The sequence below is a fragment of the Thermobia domestica genome, chromosome 11 (assembly GCF_964235325.1).
Source record: "Thermobia domestica chromosome 11, izTheDome1.hap1.1, whole genome shotgun sequence".
Taxonomy (NCBI): Eukaryota; Metazoa; Arthropoda; class Insecta; order Zygentoma; family Lepismatidae; genus Thermobia; species Thermobia domestica.
The window spans coordinates 255,853,807-255,877,693 of NC_137464.1; the positions used below are offsets into that span (position 1 = coordinate 255,853,807).

Consider the following 23,887-nt stretch of genomic DNA (forward strand, 5'->3'; position numbering starts at 1 on the left):
TGTTTTTTTTTTTTTTTTTTTTTTTTAAGTAATAAAATCTAGTGTTACCAACTTGATGTCAGAATGTATAATTATTGTCTTCCTTAAATGTAAACAAAACTAGCATTTAAGTCAGCTTCTGTTACAGTAATCTTCTTAATGTATTAAAAAGAATAATCAGTAAATGTAAGGATGTAAATAACTTGTTTTATTGCTGATTCTGAGCGCCACAATTGTATTGCTAATACTGCTCTTCGATCGATAACTTTGGGTAATGTTCGTGAATAAGAATGAATAATAGTATGCAAATACGGTGTTTGGATACTTTCTATGATATGATAATCATAAATATTTTTGGCACAAGAAATCGAACAATACATTTGAGAAATATCACGTAATTGTGTTGTAAATGAGTTTATTCTTCAGTATACCATGAATCACATAAAACAGCTTGATAAAGGAAAGACAGGAAAAACTTCAACATTGGCTTTGTTGAGGGTGAAATTAACTTTTCTTTATTAATTTCATATTACTTATTTTACAATATATGATTTTGTAAGGTGCATGGGTTCGTGGTTCGATGCCAGGTTATGTGAGTTTTTTGGTAAACAACATTGTATTTTCTCTCATTTTTCCACATTCTCATTCCTCGAATTCTTCCATGATCAATCACATTCATCTTCCTCCTTTAGTCTACAATCAATAACCGTGTGTGACGTTAAAGTTTCCATTTCAATTTATTTTATACACGTCATTTGCTAATAGTGGTGATAATCTGCTTCATGTGACAAGTTTCGTCTAGCTCAGAAATTATTGAAGTTGGAATTTGGCCAAACTTCATTTGCTGAGTGCATCTTTTTGTCATTAATTAACTTGGATCTTTAATAATTTTATCTCAAGGTTAATAATGAACTTTCTGTTAGTTGTGGTAGAGCAGGGAGAACTGCAAACTTGTACTGCATTAAGGAAGAATAAGGTTAAGAAGTAAAAATTCGAAATGAAATAAAACTCCTAAATTTTGTCCCACGGGTATACCATATATTTTGAAGGAGACAAACGAACAGTGAAAATTGATTATGAAAGAATTGCTAGAATGAGAATGTGGAAGGAAATTGCAGAACTACAGAAAAAGCACGGACACAATGTTGTTCCTCACAAGCTCTCATATGCCTGAGAGGGATAGAAGCTTTCAGGACAGCCACCATGCTTACCATAAAAACCTGGAAATCACTAAAAGCTAATTCTTGCTTCTCTCAATATGAAAGTTCTCCCCTCTATTAAGTTTAGTACATAATGTACTCTAAATGCGTGTATTTCACTGAACTTATTTTTCATTAATCTCTTCAGTGAAGTCGCACATTTATATCAGTTTAATCGATGAATTGAAGTTAGTTTCAAAGATGTGACATTAAGGCAAACCAGATTGTGGATGTTACTACAGCTAAGAAGGAACAATATCAAATAGTTATATTAAGTTTCTAACGTATACTTATCAGCTGTATTTCAATTCTTCTTCACTACTTGGTAGCGATGTGTACCAATCAGTGATGTATAATTGAGGATGTTTAGTATATATACGTCATGATTGTTTTTAGTTCGTTGATTTATATAGTTTTTTTTTTTTTTTCAATGAGCCACGATTTTATTCATGGTTGATTTTACTGCTTTCTTCGAATCTATTTAAATGCTCTGATCTTTTTATAAATAAAATTTGCTGTGAGTAATATTAAATGTATATATAATACAAATAATGTATATATTCAAAATGTAACAGACAGTTAACTTGAATTCAGTAAAATCAAACCATTAATAAGATCTGCCCATTTCAAGAAAGAAAGAAAAGCTCCATATAAATCAGTGAATTAAAAACAGAAGATAACACGGATACTCGACACACTTAAGTTATAATTAGAAAGAAGAAAGAGCTAAATGCAACGAGCAACTAGCAAATACGTGGGGGGATTTCGGCGGCTGGGTATCGGCTAAAGGCGGGGGAGCAGCGGGATTATGGCGGACACCCCGCCGGCGGGACGAAGGCGTAATTAGTGTAATCGAGCAGGTGGCCCGGCGGCGGCGTCCGCCAGCGGCCCGCCATTCGCACGTCGACGGGCCTACGGCGGCCCGCTGGCGGAATGCTTATGGGGGCTAAAGACACACCGAAGAGAACTCGCAATCGAGGTCGAGGTTTAAGTCGCGGTCGCTAGCTCGATGTTTAGGTCTAGATGGATGAAGGGCGCATATAGCGAGAAAGTTGGACCCTCGCTGTAAGTTCTCAGTTTGAGGAGAAACAATACTATGATGCGTGTGAAATTATTGCATAAAAATCACTGCGAAACCACATTTTGAAATTGAAAGGACCAAACAGTTTATAAACAGGGATGGACGCGAGACGAGACATGAGAAATGCTAAAATCTCGTCTCTTGTCTCGAAGAAATATTTTAGTCTCATCTCTATCTATAAATCACTTTTACATTTTTTTCAATTATATGTGAAGAAATGCCCTCTTTCGCAACTCAGGCGAGAAATCATATCCCAGTATTTTTTTAAAAAGGTATGTCTTCAGGTTTCGAGGTGGAGGGGGCAATAACTTCAGCATATGAAGTTTCGTCACCGCAATTCTATTATTCGACGTTTACTCCCTATGGATACGTGGCTGTCTTTATAGGTAGACCTTATGTCAGTAACGAATTTAGAAGAAACTTCTTTTAAAAAAAAATAATCTCGGAATTGGGGCCGTGGGGTTTTTAAGCATAGATGTGATTAACAGTAGCTTCTTTTTTCCTTTACAAATTCCACAATTTACGGACTTCAGCCCGAAAGCCCTTTCCCTGTAACCGCCACGGTCTTATATAATAATAAGCTACAGTATAATTCTAAAATAAATATGAATATCTTATCCCATTTCAATTGTTATTTTCTTTCATTCTCTATTTAAAATGTGCCTATTATATTGGTTTTCTTATCCCATATTGCTGGAACATTCCTCACTAGTTCTATTAATATGCCTTCATAATCAAACTTAATAGTACGTCCAACTCGGGAGAGTAATACTCCCGGAAGTTTTTTTTCTTTCGCGTGCTACCCTAGCCAGCTGTTTTCAGTTGGTTACAAAATTTATACCATGGGGTTCAAGATGGAACAAAACGAGCCCTGTGGGGCTTCTAACCCGTTTCTACTACCACTCCTACTATTACTTATCTGCATAAAATCACTTTTTTTTAGCATTATTTTCGTCTTATCTTAATGAAAAAAGTGTTACGAAAATTTAAAAAACTTTCCTTAGACTGGGTTTGAACCCACGCCAAAAGTGATTTCCATTACTAGCCCGTTGCGTTAGCACGCTCAGCCACCTCGACCGACAGCAACATGCGCTTGATTTCTGCTATATGTATGCTACGTGTCAAAACACGGATAACGCCAACCAATCAGAACCATGTATTTAGTTCCTACTTCCGGGAACCATGTATTTAGTTACTATTACTCTCCCGAGATAGTCCTTAGACACACAAAATCCTCTGCAGACGAAATTCTAAACAAATGAAGACTTTATTCCCTGCACCGCTTCAGGAAGAACCAATGAGAACAGAAGCCACAGGATGCTTCCGCTGAACATCGATGTAAAAACAAACTCGGTCGCGATATAGCGTACATCTTCGGCATGCGCTTACCCATTTGAATCCATGTGTTTGTGCCAGTATCGAGGGTGCGACCGCGTCTTTAACTTCGACCTCGATCGCGAGGTATCTTCGGTATGTTTCTACCCTAAGTTAGTTAGCTTCAGGGATCGGCAAATCTTGTTATCTGTGTTCGGGCGCCCAGTCTTTGCCCGTGCACATTGCCGGCAAATAGCACAGCTACGTTCTTCAGGATAGATTTCTGATTACAATTCAGCGTTACCAATCCTTGTATGACAGTACCACTTTCAACTGTTCTAGCAATGAAGAGTTAAGGTTATTGACTGCTGAATCTAGAAAAGCGTTATTACGGTACTTTGTTAACCGTTACTTCTTGACATTGTTCAATGGTAAGAGCACGAGTTAGAATTGATCTTAAAATAACAGCCATTAGAATGTATTACACTGCTGATTCTTACTTTCATTATATAAGAACATTACATATTACATAAAATCAGAAAGAATGTCTATAAATTATTCACAAAAACTGTTGTTTTATATTATCATATTTTGTATAGTAGTTATGCAGATTTACAGGGAAGAAATTATATTTTGTTCTTTCGTGTTTACTCTCTGACCCCTTCCATTAACATATTATCAGCTTGTTTATATCTTTGAGCTTGCATTTGTTGTGATTACCATGTTGTAAACTTGATAGTACACGTGCCGCTATAATCTTGTGGACTATTTCATCAGAAACGACATATCCTATGAACAAAATCGTCTCGGTATTTTTTCAGAACGTCACAAAAAAAAAAAAAAAAAAAGAAAAGAAAAGAAAGAAAGACCACAGAAGTGAACTATTTCTTGTGTATTTTCAACGAATTTAAGTTCGCTACTGAACCATCTCTCTCCCTCTCTCTCTCTGTATGTGTGAGTTATTTGTATTTTTTTTTTTTTCAATTTTGAGCTCTCCATTGGATAGAGCATCAAAAACTAGAGTGATGGAATTTTTCCCGTGACTTTTATTAGAGTTCCCGAGATATTAGCTAAAAAAAAAAAAAAAAAAGTTTCGATTTCGGGAGATTTAAGGTGCCATATCTCGGGAACCGTAAATCATAGAGAGATGACATTTTGCGAAATTCTCAGTTTTGAGCATGTCTTTGTAAAACAGCATATCCTAGAATGTTTTAACAGGTTTCCTCCTTCGTATAAACTAAACATTCTCTCTCATCACCCCCGATTACAGAAGTCTTGTGGTTTGTTGATGTGCCACCTTGTAAACTCTAAGCGATCATGTGTACGTGCATCTGTTTAGGGATGCGCAAGAGTCCAGACATGTCTCGAATCTCGACTTGACTCGAATTCGAGTCGAGGCAAACTTTGTAAATTCTAGACGAGCCGAGAGAAATGTATTTCTCGACTCGAACGTCTTGAAAATCTTTCAATAATTTTTATTATTATTTTGAAGAAAGTATTCACTCAGAAACAGCCATGAAACCAATTTTAGAATGTATTACTTTAGAAAGGTACAGAACGCATAAACTTAATAGTTAATCTATCGAGATCAAGTGATGTGCTGGCCTCCCAACTCGCCGGATCTGAACCCAATCGAACATATGTGGGACGTGATTGAACATAACGTCACAGCGCATCGCCCCTCTCCCCGGAATTTACGGGAATTAGGTGACCTGTGTGTGCACATGTGGTGTCAACTCTCTCCAGCGACCTACCAAAGATCATTGCATGTATACCATGAGGCGTCGACATTGTTATCCGTGCCAAAGGCGAACATACTAACAATTAGGTAGGTAGACATAATGTTCTGGCTGATGTGTGCGTATATTTTGTCTCGACTTGAATTTCGAGACGTCTCGTCTCGATTTCGAGTCGAGTCGAAACAGGCTTATATCTCGACTCGACTTGTGCGCATTCCTACATCTGTTAGTTTGACCTGCAAAGCAGAAGAAATAAGAGGGGCATTCCATATTGATTTACACCTTCCTTTTTTTTTCCCTTCTTTTAGGGTCTACCATTGAGCTCATCATTGCAGTTGGAAGGAAGTAGTACTTAGATCTGTCTTCAGGTGGACGAACAATACAGAGAAGTGTAATCCCGGGAAACTACAGCACATTTCACCATCAGCTGTAAATACGTGAGCGCACAACATGGAAGGTGATCAACAAATACAGTGCTGAAGAACGTGGTTTCTGTGGAAAGAGGATGTACAGACTGCGGAAATTCACAGGTGACTGGTGACAGTGCGTAGAAAGTGAGCACAGTCACGCAAAACCGTAAACAACTGGGTGAACGGCTAAACAGTGTCCGCACATCAACGGAGAAGGAACATGTTCTGGAAGGAAAGTGACGGTGACAACACCAGTGAACATTTCAAGAGCGGAGCAGCTTATTCAGCTAACAGGTGCATCACGTTCATGGAACTGGAGGCGGCCGCAGGACCTGCAAGGTAGGTTCCCTAATCCCTGACTGCAGCATAAAGCCAACAGCGTAAGTACGTGAGGAGAGATCATCTGCAACGATACAGCCGAGATCCAGAAGGTTTCATGTCCAAAATCGTTTCTGGCGACAAGACTTTGCTGCATTACCATGAGCTAGAGACCAAAGCCCAATCAATGCAGTGGAAGCATAAAGGCAACCCCACACCAAAGAAGTTCCGTACAAGTCCACTATAGGCAAACGCACGGTCACAGTCTTCTGGGACAAGGATGGAATTATCCTCATTGACTGGGCGGAACCCGGACAACCTTTAACCAAGGTTGATATGTTTAAAACAAAATGTTTAAAACAAGTGTTTAAAACGAGGGCTGTTGTTTTATTCACTTTGTTTTAAACGTTTTAAACAAATTGTTTTAAACGTGTTTTTTTCCGATGGTGGTTGAACATGTTTAAAACAACTAAATATAAGATTGAGTAAGTTAATTTAATTTTCTAACAAACAACCCATCCTCCGCAGGATTTGTGCATGGAGTAAATTACAAACAGAGTTATATTCTTATTATAACAGCAATTACTGAATGAAATTCTGCACATCAGTGTACGTATAACTAAACCAACAGAAATTTAAGTGAAGTATTTGAACATTTCTTAATTTCCAAGAATAACGGTGGTTTACACTATTCTAAGATCCAAATTCACAAATTCAAAACTTGGGTATTTTTTGATCACTATCATTTCCATAATAATGAACAGTTCTCACATTATAAGCTAGAAGAAATGCTCTGACAAATACAATACAACTCAGAAAAGAGCAGTGACTAGCCTAAAAGGAGCAAATGACATACTCGTATTTTAACTAAACAGTTTTCAAGATACATCTCTATCTGCAACATGCGTAGCTAATAATGATTAATGTCTACGGCATAACAACACAATTAACTCGAGACGCCCGCCAGGGATTTTAACAAAATGGTAGACTCTCGCATTTGGGGCTCTGGTGACCCCCCTAATTATCACAGAGTCATGAGTTATATACCATTGGAAAGCTTATAGACCACAAATTCCAATGAGGTAACATTCGTGAAATTTCCGCCGTATTCGTAGAAAAAGAACAGACATAAAAAGTTATTAAAAATGTAAAAATATTGACTTTGCGAGGCCCTGGCAACCCTTGCAGCCACCCTACGCTGACAAAATGATGAATGTGTAGGCCACATACTTGTGACAATAATGTAAGAAATGGTAGCCATTGCTGCCATTGCGTAATGAATTCGTTTTATGTAGGATATATATATATATATATATATATATATATATATATATATATATATATATATATATATATATATATATATACACAGAAAACATTCATTGAATTATACATTCTCTCCCTTCCCCCACTAGTACCATGTCCATATGCAAATCATTTTTGCTGCACACATGTATACGAACAAGAATTATGCTTCTAGGTCACTTCAGTGAAATATATCTTGTGTTATATGGGACCGTCCCGAAAATAAATGTAAATTAACCACATTAATCTCATTGCTTCACATACCAATTTTTATGGATGTACCAAAAAGGGGGGATGAACACCCGCCAAAACTGAAAAAAAAATTGATGAAAAATTTAAAAAAAAACGAACTTTATCCTCCCTTTCTCGGCCATACATACGTACCCCCTATATACATAAAATGCAACTGACGGAAAGCTTCATCCCTCAAAAATACTTTGGTACCAAATAATCTTTCTACCTTAATTAAGGACTGAGCTATTGATGTTTGTTGTAAAATAAATGTAATTTACGTTAAAAAAAAAAATGTCTAACTTCGCCCCATCCTTTCTCCCCCATATAAGCAAGAAGTACAAATACACGATATTACCATGTAGTGTCCTACTTCATTGCTTCACGTAACAATTTTTATGAATCTATCCCCCAAGCGGGGGAATGGCCCCCCAAAAATCTCTTGAAAAAAAAAAAAACACGATATTTACCCTCCTCCCATATACATAAAATGCACACCAGCAAAGCTGCATCTTTCAGGAATAAATTGATACCAAAACCATCTTCCAGCCTTAATTTGAGGTTTAAGACTGAGCTATTGAGGTTTCAAGCCCTGACACGCAGTTGCGTCAATGGGCGTTTAAAGATTAAGAATGCAGACGACCAGTAGAACGTAACACAAAGAAACTAAACTACATATTCTGTGAACGGAGATCGGGAAAGTCCCGATTTCTTTCTCCGGAATTGAACATTTGGGCGGATCGAGATTAGAGAAGTTCCCGAAATTTGATCTAGCACTTGAATATAGATTGCAAGCAATACCTAAGAGTGTAAAACTGTAATATATATGCCTATTTAGATTATTGTTTTAAACGAAATAAACATTTTAAACATGTTTTTTTTTTAAACAAAAAAAAACAGGTTTTAAACATAAAAATCGTTCTTTTTGTTGTTTTTTTTTTCAACCCTGCCTTTAACAGCGAGTTATAAGTGACGACGCTGCGGAGTTTGCGCCGTAAAATTCAGAGGAAACGACCAGGAAAATGGGCGAAAGTTGTGCTCCTGCAACACGACAGCACTCGTCTCCACACGAGTCGGTGAACCACGACTGCCATTAATGAGCTAGAGTTCCCGATGCTGCAACTCCCACCTTATTTTTCTTACTTGGACCCTTCTGATTATCACCTATTCAATGCATTAAAGAAACCGTTGCGTGGACATTATTTCGCCGACTTCGCGGAACTGCAAGATGCTGTCCGCACGTGGGTGCGACTAGTGATGGGTAAATTTCCAGGAAAATACTTTTCGGAAATATTCGCTGGGAAGATTCCCAAAAAATGGGAATATTCCGGGAATCTATGTACAAACACAAAGAAAATTGGATTCTATCACTACCGGTATATTATGATTTCAAAATAAAATTCGTTTTTTTTACCACAGTATACTTATTACTGTTGTCTCCAGAAAATTCTTTAAAATATATATTCTGAACGGTATTATATTGTTTTATTATCATTTTATGCTATTTAGTGACTATAGTATAAATGTATGTTTACTTACAGTGTTTCATGCGAGTAAATATGTAAGAAAACATTTGGTATAGAAAGTAGACATACATTTACACCGCTAAAGAGTTTAAATTTATAATGTAAGTGGATTTTCTAAACTTGACCCTACTACTAATATTATAATCATATTAAATTTTTAAATGTTATGAACAAATTCAATTGGTAACTGCCAGAAAACATACATAGTCTCTCGAAAAATTTGTAAGGTGGGATGGCATATAGGCCTATATGAAATGTTGATTTGAGGTCCACTGTGCTTTGTTACTGTATTCTTACTGTGCACTATTAAATCTCTAAGAAGATAGGCTATTTCGAACAATATACACGGTGTTACAAAAATTCGCCAACAAAGCTTGGTACATGAATACACACGTAAAAGCAAACAAATCTTAATGAACACAGGTTCGGAAACACCGGTACTAATGAAACATGCCGAGAAGCAATCCTAATTTTGATATGTAAACATTACACTTTAAAAGTATATGTATTTACAACTACAGAGATTTCTTTATTCAATATCTGATTATTTCTCAGAGAGCGAAATTGGAGAGACAACAGACAAACCTTACATCTATTACTGATGGTGGTTCCGGATGTATTGATAGTATTTCACCTTTACATCTACAGAATTTCTAGATTACTTTACAAACTGGTTCCTTTTGATCATTTATAAAATAGTACTTTGCTACTTTCTAGCGCAAATGGAAATGGAAATTAAAAAATCATATTATTACTTAGTTATATAAAGTACAGTCAACGAATTTCAATTTTTTAACCTCCAAACTATTTAAATCTTGAAGTAAATGATAATAAAGTAATTGGTCATATGGTTTTTATAATTTGGAAAATAAAGTAAAGAGATGTAAATAAATTCCCTGCCGGGAATTTATGTGTCAGGGAAGAAAACCCGAGAATATTCCCACTGTCCATACTACGTGCGACACCGGTGGCGCAAGTGTGTAGTTCTTAATGGGGACTGTGTTGAGAAAGTGGATGTACAGTACCGACTCTATGGAGCAAACGCTTTTACTTGTCACATGAGACATAATTAAAATTGTTAAGGAAATTGTCCGTAAAATGTCTATTTTTTAAAATTTAAAAAATAAGAACTACGGAAAAATAGAAACGCATTGGATCTTTAATAAGCTGTATAAGTAAATTCATGCGTTCTACTCGTCAGGAATTTACTTTTTAACAAGAAACACTCTAAAGCAATGCTTCTCAGTGTGGATCGCGACCCATTGGTGAGTCGCAGGCCGTTTCTTGGTGGGTCGCTAGGATTTTTTCCTTTTAATTATGAAAATTTTATTTTGATGCAGAAACATTTGTTGTGAAGTACTATTGAGAAAATTAAAATTGGAGGTAGAGAGTAGGCAAAGTGGTTACTCAGAACCCTCCTGTTGTACAGTCAGTAGGGATGCTGCGCTACGATGGAAAGAGAGTGCGTGACTGAAAGCCTATCCCGAGTAGTGTTACCTCTGTGTTACTCTTCCAAGGAAACACTTCAATCATCTTTGTGCATACGTACAATTTCATATGATGCAGTTATTGAGAAAGAAATTTACATTATATTTGTTTGCTCGATCGTCACCGACAGGGCCATTATATTCATAAATCTACATTACAATTTAGTTTGAAAGTGAGATATTTACAATAGGCCGAAAAGAAAAACTAAATTTTGATTTATTAAAATTTAAGCATTGAGCTCGACTTTGTAATATTCGTGGTTGCTCAGGGCGTTCACAACATCCCTAGATAAATTATATATCAATCATTCACATGGACTGCTATTGAACGAACTAGAATTAAGAGATATCATTTACAAAATTTAATTGCTTTGAAATACACCACCATGAATGTGAATGTCAATGTGTATTTGAATAAAAGCAGGTGGGCCACAAAATATTTTTTTTATTATTATTATTTAATGTGGGTCGCAGTAACAACAAGTTTGAGAACCACTACTCTAAAGACTGATATTTAACGACTTCCCGGGAATCCACTTCATTTTCATATCAGTTATTAATAATCACAATTACATACAGTGATTGCAATAGTTACCATTTATTCAGATTATTACTCTACATTTGGTACGGCAAAAAAGAAAGAAAGAAAAAAGCACTTTGGTTAAGCTATTTATCAAGGTCAAGATAAGAAAAAAATCTCCCATATGGAATGATATTTATAGTTGTTATAATGCATCGTACTGCGTCTTTATATTGGCAGTTATTTCCTCAAGTGTAATTTCTTTGCTTGAAGGAACGACTGATTTCCTGCTAATGATACTTTGGACATCACATCGCCTCCGTGCTCAGTGATAAAGCACTTGGACCTACCTCTGGTGCGTGCGGTCCCTTGGTCGATCTCCGGCCAAGCAAATCTGTGGTGGACAGCAGCGTGTCCGTGTTTTTTTTTTCTCAGGATACTCCAGTTTCCTCTCAGATTCTCATTTCACCTAATTTTCCATAATCATTTATTTGCCTTAAACATCCGTCTGCACTAGCCTAACAGGTATAATCGTGGGACATTGGCTTCAAAGAATTCATTTCATTTACTTACATCCGTTCAAAGTGAATGTCTTTACTAACCATGTAATCTATAAGAGACGAGGAGTAACTTCGACGAATACTGGGGGTCCTGGGAAAATATCTCTTTTCTTCTAGTTGTCTACGTTCAATCGTGATTTTTTCCAAGTTTGAAATTCCCACCAGCGACAAAATAATCATAGCTTCTCTAGTGATTAAATCAAAATAAAATTATATATTTAAAATGTGTTTACTATCCTTATGAATACATTTCGGTGACATAAATAAAGGTTAGTCCTTTGATGATACAGGAATTCAGCAATCTTTTAATTGTGCTGGTAGCGCGTTTTAAAAACACGAAGCTGACAACAGTGAAAGGTCATGAAAGTTATGGACGGCCCTGCAGGGGCGAACGCCCCCTCCAGAAGAGGAAACTTTCTTATTTTATATATGTAAATAAAACCCATCCCAAAGTTTGGAGCCCTTAAAAGTAACAGTATGACAACCCACCGCTCCCCCCAGAAGTCGGTGCTGGATCCGCTCCTGCGGCCCTGCATAACTCATAAGCAATTCTATTGATTTCTTCTCTGAAACATTTCATTGAATTTAATTCTAGAGCAGCCCTTTGAACCTGGGCACATTCGATGACGACGAAGCAGTGGAGCAATGAGAGGAAGAAACAAGTATCATTGTTATGAATACTTGTACACCATGTGAAAGAATTTGCTCTGTGTAGCGTGATATTTTATCAATTACTATCGAAACCGGAAGTGGTGATAGATGTGTACCACTTTTGGTTTTAGTACAGAGATTATAGTCGGGTAGGAATGTGCTCTTGGGATACTTAATTGATTGCTGAAAGCCGCTTCTCACTATTAAGGATTTTTCTCTATAGTGATTAACGTTAAGCCGGAAATGGTTGATTTGTCACTTCCGGTTTGAATAGCATGTTAAAATAGAAGGTAGTGCCTGTTTCCTGAACGCTAAATCGATTAAAAACGCGTTTCGGTATGCCTTATCTGTTTCGTTCTATTTGTGGATCAATATTGACACCAGTATTTGCAGTGGGTTCCTATCTAAGTTTGTGGTAGACAACATCGTGTCCGCGGATTCTCTTGGGGTGCTCCCGTTTGCTCCCTCATTCTTATTTAGCAATTCTTAGATCACCATTCACTTGCCATAATCATGATCTCCCTTAGCATAAAGGGCATAATAGTGGGACGTTAAACTGAAATATTCTTTTGAGACTCTTAATACATAGCAGCAAACTGCTTCCCGCTATCTACTACAGTTTTGGTTCTATAGTGATCAACGCTGAAACCGGAAATTGTTGATTAACACTTCCGGTTTGAATACAATTTCCATCAATAAACTCAACAATTTCTTGTTCCTCTACATCCTGGCCAAAATTGGTGATCATTGTTGCCAACTCCAGAAAATAAAAAACTCGGCATCCCCTCAAAATTCCCCATGATACAGGTCTATGTAAGTGTGAAGTATCTCTGTTCGGACCCATCCACGGGAAGGACATGTACTATCGTGAACAAAAGTGCATTAACACCTGTATTCTGCATATCCTTAGTACACTCAGTAATAAGCTTAATAGGCAGGCCTATATTGCGCTATAAATGAGAAACTGAAATCGGCATTGATCATTTTATTGTATTTACCAGTAACTACCACTTCTTTAAAGTTATCGAAACACATGAGCAAAAGTATTTTAATGTTTACGTGACAATTTTTGATTTGGAAACTTTTTCTTTTTTCTTTAAACTTATACTTCAACTACAGGAAATTGCTTTAAGAAGTCCTTTTTTACTCTCAATAAATGTAGACCCTACAAAATTCCTTTCAAGCAAATTTCAAATTTTCCCTAATACAGTCCCTGTCATCTCTAAAATTATCTAAACAGATGAACAAAATACATTAATCCTTAATAGATGGTGAAAGGTGACAATTTTTGATTTACAAAATGAAAATTACTTTTTAAATCTATACTTCGTACTATAACTCGACAAGTTTCAAACCAAGATGCGCAGATCGCTGCGGAGCACTTCGTATTCCACTACTCTCCCCACTACTCTTCCATCCACTGATCTGGCCTTGAAAGTACCAGTGATACTAACTCAGCAAACTTATGCTACAACAAATATCACCTGCTAAAATAAATGACAAATATTACCATGTAGCGTTATACCTACAGTATCGACTCGTAATTCTCACATCAGTGGTCCATTTCATTTAATCCCGCTTTTGAAAATGCGTTGCGGTGGTAGCTCTTCGTATTCTACGGTAGTATATTCTGCGTATGTTCGTTATTAAGCTTTATAACGAAGAGAAACCAAAAGGCGAATGGCTTAATTTTCTGGATTCCACATTAAAGACTGAACTGACAGCCGAGCCTACTAGAACATTACGATACTGAACCAGGGGCGAATACAGAACGGGGGGCGCATCTTTCTGAAAGGGAAATATTTCTGTCTTACTTCAATGAGACGAGTTGACAAAAGTATTTTTGTCAATATAAGACAACAAATAAGCTGCTTTCAGTCTACTGTTAGTACAAACTATGCCTCAAGTGTTATAATGTTTAACATTTTGCGCCCCCCATCCTTCTGAGTAAGAATGAATAATTATTCAACTTCCAAGGCCGAAGATACAACTTGTGTTTAAAAAAAAAAAAAAAAAAACTATAACAACTGATAACTCGTAGAGAAAACTTCGTTCAACGATTTCTTTTATTTCAGCTAGTTCATCTTCCAGAAGTGCGGATCAAAATATTTGGCATAGTTGCAATTAAAATATTTGATTTAATTATCACCCTAGTTATACGTTCGAGGTCCCAAAGGTCATGTGGGCCCCCTATTGTGTTTATGAATATACATTATTTGGCATAATTTGAATGCAATTTGTCTTAAAATCCTCATGTATATACCTTCTGCATCTGAATGCCCCCCCCCCCCAACTTTACAGAGAAATCGGCGCCCTTGGGTCGGGCCTAAATGCCAACTCGAGTCGGGCCTCACATATTTCTAACTCGAGTCGGGCCTCACATTATTAATTCACGGGCCCGGCCTGAGATGAAACCTACATTCACGCATCACATTCAGTACCGGCGTCTTGACAAAGTAAGAGTGAAGTGCAACAGAAACTGTTGGAAAAGGGCCACGTCTTATTATTGTCCATGCAGGAGGGGAATTTGGGTTTGTTGATAATGCTCTATTATTGTTCAAATCTAAGCAAAAAAATGGAGATTATCATGATGACATGAACAGTAGAAAATTTTCAAAATGGATCGATGAAAAGCTACTTCCTAATCTTCCCGAAAACAGCGTTGTTGTTGTTGATAATGCCAGTTATCACAATGTTCAAATCAATAAAAGACTATCTATGTCTTCACTTAAAAGCGACATGATACAGTGGCTATCAGCGACAAACAAACCTATAAACGAAACCGAAATTGAAGCGGAGAATAGAGTAAATACATTGTGGAGAATGAACAAAAGACAATTTTTCTTAAGAATTCAAAATGTACCTTATGTGAAACAATACGCGATTGACAAGAAATTTATAAACGCGAGGCACACTATAATAAGACTTCCACCTTACCACGCAGACTTAAATCCTATTGAACTTACGTGTGGGGGGGGGGGGGATCAAGAGCAAAGCAAGGCAATGCATTTCCGATTCACTGGATGAAAAGAAAGAATTAGTGGGAAAGTTATTTAATGAATATTCACCACAGAAATGGGTAAAATGTTGTGAACACGTGAAAAAAATTGAAGATTCTTACTTTGAAAGAGACGGACTTGTGGATGAGCGTGTAGATGAACTGATAACTAGATTTGGTGAAACCGATTAAGACTCAGATTCATCGGCCGATACAGACTCAGATGAGTGGGAGAGTGAAACTGAAGGAGAAATGGAAAACATTTAGAAGGTGATTTCTGTTATCATTTATTTATTTATTTTTCATTAAGATTCATTGCGAACTTTTCCATCTTTTAATTCATATATTACATTGGTAAGGAATACCCCTAATCATACTTAATTCATTTAATATTCAAAGAGAAAATATTAAAATGCATTAAAAATTTAGTGCAGTCAATATACAGCATTTACACTCAAATGTCGTAGAAAATCCTGAGACCATTCCGCTCCCTCCAGATTGCAACACTGCAAAACATCGTCGTCGCGGAGAAGAGAGTGGGGAAATGTAGGATTAGGTGCGCAACAACTAGGCTGCAGCGTTCTGTTTACAAACTTTTTCACTTATAGATACAGATTTGAAAGAAACCGGTCATAAAGAGGCTAGTAAGAAGTTTGTACCGGTCACCGGCTTTAATCAAAATAACAGCAATATTTCCGGCCAGTTGGCAACCCTAATGGTGATAAATCATAAAGTTCATAAGATTTTTTTCTCTCTCTCGGACGTATGCTCACATATTATTTTGTCTTTCGGACGGACACACGGACAGACAGGGTAAATATAAGGAATTCTGGTAAACCAAACCCCTTAACACATACAACAATGGAGAGAAAGGGTGAAACAAGAGAAACATGTAGAGAAGTATTGCCAGTTTATTAGTATTTATGGTTCGACGAGTGGTGTATCTACCTGCAATCTTCTTTAATAAGCTTCTTGTCTTATTGGAAGGTAGGAAAAAGAGGCTATATTCAAAAATTAAAGTATGCTTTGTTCTTCTGAAACCTCACGCTTTTAATGAAAGAATGTCTGGCATTCGAAAATTTTGATATGGCAACCGTAGGTTAATGGGAACTTATGCTTGCCAATTACTATTCAATATACACATTGCACTGAGAAGCATATAGTTTAGTACCGTGTTCTGAAAGCGCATTTTCAGAATGAGACTTTCAAGAAGGGAATAAAGACCAAAACATGGTGAAATGACATTTTGTTCACTATATTACCTCCAAAATTATCTGCAAGCTTCGCTTTATACGCGAGCAATTCTTAAGTTCCACGACAAACTGTACCACTTACGCAGTTTTCTTCGATTTCTCAACATTTCGTACTTTGGACCTATTCCCTTCTTAAAACTGACGATTCAATTGCAGTTCAACACTATGCAGCTCTAATGAAAAGCTTCCTAGCACAGATTGGTGCGTGTTTTTTGCAACTGTCTTTCTCTACGCAGACAATATCGCGTACTTTCTGCTTCGCTCTGCCATGAACCGGACTAGAGGCAAAGTTAGTTTATAGTGATCATCTAGCACAGATTGGCGCGTTCTTCATACTTGTTGTTACGGCACTTTATTTATGATATACATTGAAAAAATGCAAGACTAAATCAAATTCCCGCTTACATTGCAGATGCAATAACCATTATGCTACCCAGCTCACTCTCCCCAACAGCCATACATCTTCTCTCTTTAAGTTCGTATGCAGTCGGTGCAGGTCTAAAATGGACCAATACTAAAATTGTAATTTTACGACTACAATGAATGAGTACATATTGTAAAGCCTGTGAGAGGTACCGGGATCAATACCCGGCGCTTACATCACGTAAAGTTCTGCTTAGGTAGAGCAATTATACTGCGGAATCGTTCTTCTCCCAATTTTATTTAACAAATTCCGTTCTGAATAGTATAACACAAAATAAGTACAAGTTCTCTAATGTTTGAGTTAATAGACGTTCCTAGACCTAATAACCTCGGGAAGGACTCTTCACAAAGGAAGCTAAGGGAAGAGGGGTAGAACTCTCAATGTTCCACTGCGAGGAGAAAGTAGTTCAAGCCCCGACAGAGCTCCTCTGCAAGCTAAGCGGAAAAAGAAACCTAGAGCTTCATTGCAGGCTAAAGGTTTGGATTACGTAAGATTCTTACAAAGCTCCACTGCAAACTAAGGACCAGCCAAAGACTGATACCAATCACTGCGATCCTACTTGTTTTATAACTGCTCCAATGCTCCAGTCGCTCCAGATGTTCCAGTCGCATGCTTCTGTAGTAGTACGTTGTAGAAAAATGCAACTGGTGCCTTCCATTTCAAGTCAGGCAGAGCATGTACCATCACCATCTCAGATATTGTTGAAACTTTTTTATAGCAACTAGACATGTTTTTAAGAGACCCATATTTTTTTGTTTTGTCGAAAAAAAATTTCCCGCCAAGTAATGGGCCATCAAAGACGGGGAGTACAATTTATGAATTGTAGAAGACATGGTAAATGGTCAACTTAGGAGCATTGGTCAACTTCGATCACTGTAATGACATCGCACTTAATTGAGACTTCGGATAATTCCAAATCATCACTGAGGTAATAGTTTAGGCTTTTTGTAGATCATCAGAATTTATTGGATTTCAAGTAAACTTAAAATTTGTGTGTTTCGTAATCGTAATTTCCACCTCAGATTATTTCGGTTTAAGAAAACGGAGGAGTAGGTGAGGCTCATTTTACTATTTCAGAGAGCCTTTTTAATCAAAATAATGAAAAAAAAAAACAGTCAAGAAAACCTTTTATTCTTCATTTAATGAATGTGAACCACAAACATCATCAAATCATTGCACTTTTATTGTTCCCAGTGTTGCTAACTGTGACATCAAAGTTAACGAAATTTCGCTAACTTTAAAAGGCTGCAGTTAATTCATGCAAAGTTGAACCATCTGACAAAATTTCAGAATTTTAAAAGATGGTGTTTTAGATAAAATGGCGCCCCAAAATGGCGACTTTTGAAAATTTTACAATTTCTCGAATTTTTTTTGCGACAAAACGGTTGCACACAGAAGCAATACATTTTTTTTTTCGGAAAGCGGGTAACCAGGTCTTATCAACCGTGAAAACAGAATTTTAAAATTCGAACCGGAAGTTCTCGAAAAAAAATTCGCAAACTTCGACTTTTCAGATAAATTGACGTTCATTTGTTAATTTATGTACAAAAAGATACGCATGCGCAAACCAAACTATAATAAAATGTAGTTTATTTATATCCCTATGTACATACCACAACAAGAATTATAACTCTACCTGTCTCCATAGCCGAATGGTGAGGCTCCGAAGTTGACCATTTTCCATGTCTTCCACAATTCATAAATTGTACTCCCCGTCTTTGATGGCCCATCATTGGCGGGAAAAGTTTTTTCGAGAAAACAAAAAAATATGGGTCTCTTAAAAACATGTCTAGTTGCTATTAAAAAAGTTTCAACAATATCTGAGATGGTGACGGTACAATTTTATATTTTTTTGCCTGAGTTAAAATGGAAGGCACCAACTTTTATTTATTTATTTTACAAATATAACCACGTGTTGGTTGTTTGTAAACAAGATCCAATGCGTGGGACATTACAATATGGAAGAGAACTATTTAGGATATTAATTTCTAATGGCAGAGAATTTATACACAATGTACAAACTAGTACTTTATAAGTGTAAGATTCCAAATGTTAAATCAATACAGAAGCCATACTATGGTTAAAATGAGTGAGCGCATATGAAAGACTATTTTGTTCTATCCAGGGAGTGTTTCTGCACAATGTAGGGAGTAAGTATTTTATGTTTAGTAGTGCGAAACAATGCCCAAGTTTCTAACCTATACAAGTACGCTGTTTTTTCTTTTTCTTTTTCTTTTTTTTTTTCGATATAAAGCACTCCTTCAACAATCATTTATCCACATACCCTCCATAACTAACGCCCATACGGATACCTTTGCTCTGACTCAATAAAGATAGCATTCTCGCTCTTAGTGGATACCTAACACAAGCTGGTTACTCTTTTTCGCACAGTTTTTTATATTACATATATCCGAACAAGTAATTACATCCGTATGGGAAAGTCGTCCTAATGTAAAATCTGCACCCACGAATTCCTATCTTAAGAAGACATTTCTAACACTTTACAAGTGAATTAACTCGTGAAATAATTGCACATAACACGACACAAGGTAATATGATAGCAAGTTATTATTTCCATGCCACAGCAGTTTCCACACATGTTATCAATCTGTAGACAATTATTTGAGAATGGGTCTCGAAAACAAGAGAGAAATATTCCGAACAAAAAACTTATGGTTAAGTTCCGTAGCTGGTCCCTTATATATCAAAATTCACGGGGAAATTGGCACAAATATACGAAATTCTAGCATTAAAATTAATAAAGGCCATCACTGTACGGTGACCAATTATGGAGAAAAATTAACTTTCATCTTGGAACATATAAAGGCACGTATTGCGGCCATATTAGATACATTGGCAATACAGTATAATGTGTCATTGTTTCAAACCTCCTGCCTTGTAACTAATCTACATACTCTATGTGACCATAGAAGTCCCGCAAAGATATCCAAGAAGCAAGGCATGCGTTCTTACGTTATATGAAGTGTTTTTTTTTTTTTTTTTTTTTTTCACTATTTTAGTTTTGTACAACCGCTAACGCGCCTACTCCCTACAGACGCACCCCACCGGAGCCAACTGCTGTTCTCCTGTCGGACTCAGGTAGCATTAGTGGTTTTTAGTGGCCACCTAACACAAGTTGGTTTGTGAGTTAAGTTGGCTTGTGTTTCATGTAGTGTAGTTTTTATGACATAGGTCTAATGTCTTTCTTTCCTTTAAACTTTACGTAGTTATTTTTCATATTTCTGGACCTACTCTTCAGTATTTAACTCGGCTAGAAGGTATTAGTAGGTAATTATTTATGCAATAGTAACTCTTGAACAAGTACTTCCGGTGGCTTATTTTAAATTTACCTGTACAAAGTCGGCATGTTACAGCATAAAGGAAAGAAAAGAGGATACTATTTCACTCACGAAAGATAAATATAAGTTATATAAATTCGAACCCGCATTCAAAATCTGTGCGATAAATTGTTAGTAAGAAGCACTTTCCGATTATTATATTTGGAGCTACTCTAGACAGTTCCTCAACTTTTGTAATAATTGTGAAAATTTACCAGGCAAAAAAGGGTGCTTATGCAGTTCTAGCGCACCTCATTTTGGGAAATTTACAGGTAAAATTGAATACTTTGCATGAAAAGACATATTTATAAGAAACAATTTTCTACAAGCGACAGAATTATATATATAAAACAATACAGTTGTATATTAGATTTACAAGTGTAAGGTTACTAGTGTAAAACCGTTACACTGCTTTACGACGGATAAAGTGAGTGAATGCATATGAAAGATGACTCTATTAGATGGTATTTTCCATCAGTAGTATATTCCTGCGGCACAGTGTACAGAAGCTGAATTTTATGTTTAAAAGTGGAGCGTTACTAGTATATCATTCTCAAAATCCACTTCTTTCCACTACCCTCGCTTACGCGTATACCCATACATACCCAACCCACGCGTTTCGCTGACACGCCTGCTCCCATCAGCATCATCCTGCCCTAATTCGGTTAGACAGGATTCGTGCTTTTTAGTGGACACCTAGAACAGGTTGTTCTTTTTTTTTTTTTTTTGCACGGTAGTTTCATGACACATATACGGAAGCCATTTTTTACGCAAATCGTGAAAGAATTGTAATTTTTCAACAAATACTCTTGGCAGCCCCCTTGAATTTTATCTATGCAAGACGATATTTTCATGTTGCCACCGAAAATCTTTTAGGAGACAATAAGAAGGAAATTAGTGAAATAATTATTTGGAGTGGTGTGCCAAAAGTAAAACTGCACGCAAAAACGAATAATTTGCTCGTCTCATATAGTGTTTTCTTTGGTACGATATCTAATATTTCTAATGACCTAATCTACCATACTCTTTACGGTCGTTTGTAACGAAAAACCCTATGAAGTTGTTTTGGACACCCCACTTTGTGAGCGATTTTGATCCAGTACGTAGCATTAATATAAAAACGTGAGCTCCGTCCTATTCATTCCCTGGTCTTAAAGATTTCCCTCTTTATGAGATTTATTATCCAGAAAGGTAGTAGGAAGCAATTTTACATTCTGAATATACAATACCAGTATTACATGCAAGTCGTTCATAATAGAACTGGAGGGGCCTTATATTTAATCTACCTTATATTTTAATGTGCATAAAGTAAATTTACGCTAACACAAGTTTGTAGAAATAACTCCCTCGTGGCTATGCAGATAGCGTACGCGCATTTGGAATTGAGAAACCTGGGTTCAGTTCCATGCGGGATCTCCAGTGTTGTTCGGATCACACGTTAAGCTGTAGGTTTACCTCTTATATATCCTCACTGCTACACGATCGACAAACACAAATTCAATCAAAAAAAAAAAAAAAACTCGTTTATCATTTGGAGAACAAGCAGTTTATTGCCATTCGGAGAAGAAACATGAAACATATAAATATTAATTTCTGAGAGGCTGTATCGATATATAACATTTTAAATAAAATTAAACTTAACTTTAACTGACGCTTTACAAGATAAATATATAGAGAGAGCTTTTATTCATAATAAACAAAGAAAAATATATAAACCCAACAACGTAAAGTAGCTAAAATATGAATGAAGAAGTAAACAGTACTTACTCTAACGATCATCAACTAAAAATCACAAAACAGAACCTGTTGTTTGATTAATTTGTACTTGCAGGATGACGTTAATATGATCACAGGTGTCTCTCTCATTCAATAAACACGCAGACACATGCTAAAGAACAAACTTCGACCAAAGTTACATACGTATGTTATAGTAGTTCGCAAGGACAGATAGATACGGGCTGGCCTGCCACTGCCACGGCCAGCAGAAAGCACAGCTTACGTCACTCACAGGCTACTCGAGAAAAACAAATAACTTTCTCTTCATTTATTTTACGCCAACCACGAGCAAAATCTTCGAGTTCAGAAAATGAATAATATTAACCACAATGGTCGATACCATAATCGAAATTTCTACTTAAGAGAAATTTCAGATTTTAACTTAAAACCGTGCAGACTAAGTTTAGAAAAAACACTTGAAATAACTGACAGACAATGGTATGTTACATTTTCTAACTTTTCAATAAACTAGTAAACAAAGCACTCAGTGTATGCACTTTTATTATTATTATTATTATTATTATTATTATTATTATTATTATTATTATTATTATTATTATTATTATTATTATTATTATTATTATTATTATTATTATTATTATTATTATGATTGATAGTTCAATCTGTTAAATATACCAACGTGTTTTGTTCCAGGATATCGGTCAAGTTGTCATGGCGAAACGAAAACTAAGCACTTCTTTACACCTTCCAGGGATGAGGTTTTATTTGGTAGATTGATCAATGCTGCCCCACGAAGAGAAAGGAAGCTTATCAGTAGCAGGCAAGGATGTGTCTAGTTCACATTTATTAAGACTGATTTATTCACAATTAAAGGAGAAAGATTTGTTATCGAGGGAAAAAAGTGGTTATCAAATGTCAAAAGCCTTCTACGAATAGACAGCTAGGAAACATAAAGAACAAAGTGTAAATACATGGATAATAATATTAAATGATTATATGATTTTTATTAGGTGATTGGAATAATTATAATTTAACCCTTTCACAGAGGAAGTCGACTTTTGTCGACAGAACCAAATTTCCTTAAAATGCGAATGTCGACGATAGTCGACGTGTTAAACTTTGTTTTTCCGTATCTTGGCTTTGTCGAGAGTAGTCACCAAATTTGTACCGTTCATTTTTGTTTGTGTTCTATTGTTTTCGATAAACAATAGAAATCACACAGAAAACCTTTGGCGACTACAATCGACAAACCTAAGATACAGACAAATTTTAACACGTCGACTATAATCGACATTCGCAGATTAGGGAAATCTTTTTCCGTCGCCTTCCACAGTGAAAGGGTTGAATAAAGTCAACTCTAAGTTAAGAAACTACAAAGATATGAAATTGTGATATGTTGGAATGGCACGTGTTATTGTTATTGTTTGTTATGTCTGTTTGTTTATGTAATCAGTTACGCATGGTTGTGTTTTCATGTTCATGAAATACTGTCGAGATGCTAGCTCGCAGTACAGCCCGGATTTATATGCAAAATGCATGTTTATAGTAACATAGAGAAACATATGATTTTTTTTTTTTTTTTTTTAATTTCCGACGGACTTGTAAGGATTCGTTTGAGACGCATATGATTGCGCATATAAGTCAAGGGCGTCATTTCGGACTTCGCTTGGGGGGCAGAGCACCACCGACATTAGACTTTCGTGTTTTGTACTAGTATATTAGTAGACAATCGATTAAAGTATACGTATTCCTCAAACTCTTGGTGGGCAACTGCCCCCCCCCCTAAATGACGCTCCTGATATAAGTGCATATTTTGA

At 36.4% G+C, this 23,887-nt stretch overlaps 1 protein-coding gene across 1 annotated transcript in view; it reads right to left on the minus strand.

The window, feature by feature from the left end:
• Window positions 1–22,326, minus strand: part of LOC145664958 (sodium-independent sulfate anion transporter-like) — a 128,606-nt gene extending 106,280 nt beyond the window's left edge. Inside the window, exon 1 of the mRNA XM_081732097.1 lies at window positions 22,101–22,326. The gene's annotated coding sequence lies outside the window, so the exon portion shown is untranslated. The remainder of the gene's footprint in view (window positions 1–22,100) is intronic.
• Between the last annotated feature and the right edge of the window lie 1,561 nt (window positions 22,327–23,887).